Consider the following 5092-nt stretch of genomic DNA (forward strand, 5'->3'; position numbering starts at 1 on the left):
GCAGGCAGGTTAGTTCCTCTGTCGTTGCTGGAGAGTTCTTGGCGAAGAGACCTTAGGATAAGTTGCTAAAACAAACGGAGGGGAGGATCGACCCGTTCAGTAGAATTCCAAAGAAAGACTGTTGGCAGCAGGTGGAGACATTTCTTTGGCCCCCTTCCAAATAAATGCGGGCAGGGTAGAGCTCGGCAGAGGGTTCGAGAATAGGGTAGGGTTTTTTACGGTCGGGTCCCCTACCACTAGTCCGGCTAGCCTTCTTTCGGGCAGGAAGCAGGCCTAAACGACGGGCGGGCATCTCCCGCTACGCAAGCAGCATTGTTCGCCACCACCCGAGAAGCAAAAGATTCGAGAGTAAAGGCGGAAAAGACAAGCATAGTGGTCTAATGACAAGGGCCAATGACGGAAGCTCGGGACGGAGCCGTATGATGCGAAAGTCTCACGTACGGTTCCCTGAGAAGGGAGTGGCTACCCACTGGAGCTTCGACCAACTACCACCGGTCAATTCCGCTTTGGGGCCACCCCTGACTCTACCATCATTATAGGGGTATGGGGTTCGAGACAAAGAAAGATCAAGGCAGCATATTAGTTTTTCCTATATACTTTACTGGGATCCGTTTTTATGCTATTAGCTATTCTGTTGATTCTTCTCCAAACAGGAACCACCGATTTACAAATTTTATTAACCACTGAATTTAGTGAGCGGCGCCAAATCCTTCTATGGATTGCTTTTTTCGCCTCTTTTGCCGTCAAAGTGCCTATGGTACCAGTTCATATTTGGTTACCCGAAGCCCATGTAGAGGCACCTACGGCTGGATCCGTCATCTTGGCTGGAATTCTTTTAAAATTGGGAACCTACGGGTTTTTAAGATTTTCCATACCCATGTTTCCCGAGGCGACACTTTGTTTCACTCCTTTCATTTATACTCTAAGCGCGATTGCTATAATATATACTTCCTTGACCACTTTAAGACAGATCGATCTTAAGAAGATCATTGCCTACTCCTCAGTAGCCCATATGAATTTGGTGACTATTGGTATGTTTAGTCGGGCGGCGGCTGTTACGTCACCTATTTTGAGTTATGGACACACAAGCAAGGCCAAAACATGTGTGCCGGGCGTGCGACCCATCAACCTACTAGCAATAGGGGAGAAAACTTAGCATGTCGCAACAAAAGCGTCGATTCGAGGCGTCAGCAAAACACCGCCGTCTGTTCCTAAAACAAAACCCCTTAGCACCCCGGGACGGGAGTGGGGGACGGCCCTACGCAGACAGCAGCAGCACCGGCTCTACGAAGTCCGAATCGAATCTTTCGGTTGGCTTTCCCGTGAATAAGAATTGTTGGGCGCGGCGAAGCGAGCGCTTCTAGCTGTTTCACTTGCTTCTTTATTATTGTGGTGGCTATTATGGCGTGGCTGAAATGAATGAAAAGCGAGATGATTCAAATCGATTGATAGATGGCCTGATCTGTTCTGATAGATCGAAAGGTTTTCTATCAATAATAAGGGTTGACCTCTTTCTATCTATTGATGATACAAGATATCTATCTATTCTGGATCCATCAGAAAGAAATCGATATGTATCTTATTTTTTCTACATCGTATGTAGAGCGCCCAAGCGTTTGGCCAGCTCAGTTCTATTATCCATCGGTCCAATGCACTGGCTCATCTCATGGAGGGAAAAAGCAAATGTAGTTAGTTGTCTTGTTGTTGTTCGCCGCCTCGACACATTCCCCGGCATCGTCCCACACAGAAAGAAAGAGCGTGGAGCCCCGGCCCGACCTGTAAGTCCGCTAACGTAAAGCGAGGAGTTGAGCCTGAACTGGCGAACCGAAGTCACTTTCATAACCATACTTCCTACAGCTAACACGTGTCCAGTCCAGCGGGAACGCGAAGCGCAAACGAACGTGAGCTGCTATACCGAATCTCCTGCTGGCCATCGGGGACCTAGTGGTAAGGCCATGATCCGCAGGGGAAGGGATCACTCATTCTTCTATTGGGGACAGGTGCACGAACGACAACTCCAAACGTCAGACATCCGCCGCCTATACCTACCATTTAGGTGGCACCAGCGAGATCCAGCTAAGGTAAGGAACTTCGTGTCGCGGCTGCTCCACTCCGCTGCGGTCTTTTGAACTGAACTTCGTTGCCTTCCCGCGCGCGAAACGAATGGGCGCTATGTCGTGGGTAAGTTTTGGGGTGGGGGGGGGGCAGAGAGAGACCAGAAGAATGATTCATTTGGATCGACGAGCCATTTCGTGAATCAATAGAATGTCTCTCTATCCATATCTATTCTATCTTTATATGACGGGCCATAAAAAAAAGAAGTATTTTTTTATGGCATGCGGGATGATCGCGCCTAGTAGCCACATATCAGTTGTGCTCAATATGCGGGATTTCCGTTGGATCAGATCTTTCGCTTTGACGAATTTGGACCTAGCGAAAAGGACTCTAAGCCTTCGCGCAAACAAGCAAAGTAGAAGCAAGACGAGGAAGCGGAGCTGTCGTAGAAGCAGTAGCTTCCCCCGACAATATACAATACAACAGTAGCGACCATGAATAAAAAAGCCCCTTGTTTAACGAGTTCGCTGCTTTTCCCAGGCCGGAGAAGGGCAACTACTTATTGATTGATCGCCTTTCTTTGATATGTGTTCAATTTAGTACAATACAAACTACAACTAGATCAAAGCGGAAGGGCCACTCACTATAGAAGCTATAACTAGAAAAGCCCTAGCCACTAGTTTAGTAGTCGGCCAAACCCCCATGCTCACGACATGTTCTTGATATTGATTGAGTTGGAGGGAGTCAGAGACTACCACGGAATCCTTCCATAGTCACCCCGGTGACCTTCATCACTAAAGCGTCACGACAGTTTCCAAGACCCCTCATATAATCTCCAGTGGGGATCAGTCGGAGCACGTAGGAATGCCGACCACTACATAAGCCGCTGGCGGAGAAAGCTCGAAGAGCTTCCCTTCATTCGCTTCGCGGGAGTCGCACACAGCACATAGCTGGAAGTCAGAGGGCCCGTACTACCTGCCTAACCCTTCGCTCCAAGGGACCGTAGAACGGAAAGCGCCTTCTAAACAACTCGGCAGAAGGGAAGGGGCCTATGTATTTGCATGACCCCTGCGGATTTGACCCTACCTACACCCGGAGCCAATCCCCTAGCGGTCCTGCCACCACGCCGCAGAACAGGAGCTCGTGTGGAACCTTGGATTTCTGGCGTAATAGTGGTGGAAGGTATCAAAATATTACGGCCGCATAACCATAACATAGTATATACGCTAAGGTCGGCCAAAATATGGACACCCGAAGGGCCCGGCGCGCACAATCCTATCCTATCCGAGCCCGTCATTGCATGCACTTCGGACAGCCGTCCGTAGCATCATAAGGAGCACCTCCCTTTCGAGGTACCCAAATGGAACGGTCTTTATTTGTGTTGTTGGTTGGTCTTTCTCAACGTGGTCTATAGCACGAAAAACCATTCTTTACAAGATAGGGCCGTTCACATGAAAGAAAATACAAAATCCATTCTTCATGGTCGGGCGCATTTCTCCAAATCCTCCAGGATCACAAGTGGAACGCTAAGCAAGGGTGGGGAGGCTGCGAGCTCCGCGTCGAACAGAAAGAAGCAAGCAGGGGGTGTTGCCGTAGCGCGCCGGAGAGCAAGCGTAGGCAACCAAACTAAATAAGGCTACAAAAGTAGCTAGCTAGCGTTTTTAAGCTGGCTGCCTTTTCTAGCGTGCGTACTCTTCTGTGGAGTCGCACGGAACGAGCCTTGTCTTCCCTCCAACGACTAGCTCCCTTTTCTTGTTCCGGTCACCCTTCTCTTGCCGTGGAAGGACTTTTGCCTGTGGTGTGGTCCAACCCGTGGGCGGAGTCGCCCTCATCCCCCCATTGCTCAGTGCTCCCTGCAGCTTCGCTGGGCTTTACCCGCGTGGGCGCGGGCTTCTATAAGAGAATGAAAAGCTCTCTTTTTACAATAAAACGCGAACCGCGCGGAGCCCACCCTTTTTCGTTTTCTGCCGCCACTGGGTGGCCGCAGGGGAAACACAGCCCGGCCGCCTCTCGGGAAAGGGGGGGTGGGCCTACCTATCCCGAGGGAGCAGCTGAGAGGTTCCATATGCCGAGCCGAAGGGCAGAACTTCAGTGCGTGATCATAGTATGTCACCTCGTCTCGTCCTCGCAGCATCGAAGAGTACCTATGCACTATGTTCCGGTTCAGTGATAAGGAAGATAGAGTTGGGGTGGGGGTCTACGATGTGATACTATAGTATGCCCCGGGGAGAAAGATGCGCAACTCAAAACGGAAGCAGGAAGCGTGTTGTCAAAAATGTCGGAGGTTACCAGATCTCTGAGACTACCATCGATCCGATAGAGCGGAACGACCAGAAAAAGAAGTGGAGTTAGAAAGCCATATGATAGGTGGTAACTATCTTGTACGGTTCGGGGGGTAAGCGGCGTACTCTGGGGGAATATTAGGCTCTATCGAACATACAGGGAATTGGAGGTAGCATTTTACTTATGTTAAGTCATGGACTGGTTTCTTCAGCCCTTTTTCTATGTGTTGGTGTTCTATATGACTGACACAAGACTCGACTTGTTAGATATTATGGAGGTTTAGTGAGCACCATGCCGAATTTCTCTACCATTTTCTTCTTTTTCACTTTAGCCAATATGAGTTTACCCGGCACTAGCAGCTTTATCAGGGAATTTCTAATCTTAGTAGGAGCTTTCCAAAGAAATAGCTTAGTAGCCACATTAGCTGCGCTTGGGATGATTTTAGGCGCGGCGTATTCCCTGTGGCTATATAATTGTGTGGTTTCTAGAAATTTAAAACCCGATTTCCTCTATAAATTCTCCGATCTAAATGGCAGAGAAGTTTCCATATTTCTACCTTTTCTTGTTGGAGGGGCGACCGTCTGTTGAACTACCAAAAAAGGGTAAACCAATGTGATCATGACATTGTAGGTGCTTGCGATGGGACGGATGCGACTTCCCTCATAAGTAATGGGTGGCATAGCCCATAGCAGAAGTCCCCCTTTTTTATCCATTTCTTTATTACCCCAGAGGGGCCCACCCTGGTGGGACCGAG

The 5092-nt window shown here is 49.2% G+C and overlaps 1 pseudogene; it reads left to right on the forward strand.

Moving 5' to 3' along the window:
* LOC119321242 overlaps nucleotides 1-4926 on the forward strand; it is a 66292-nt pseudogene extending 61366 nt beyond the window's left edge.
* Nucleotides 4927-5092: the final 166 nt, after the last annotated feature.

Source organism: Triticum dicoccoides, chromosome 6B, assembly GCF_002162155.2.
Source record: "Triticum dicoccoides isolate Atlit2015 ecotype Zavitan chromosome 6B, WEW_v2.0, whole genome shotgun sequence".
NCBI classification, from domain to species: Eukaryota; Viridiplantae; Streptophyta; class Magnoliopsida; order Poales; family Poaceae; genus Triticum; species Triticum dicoccoides.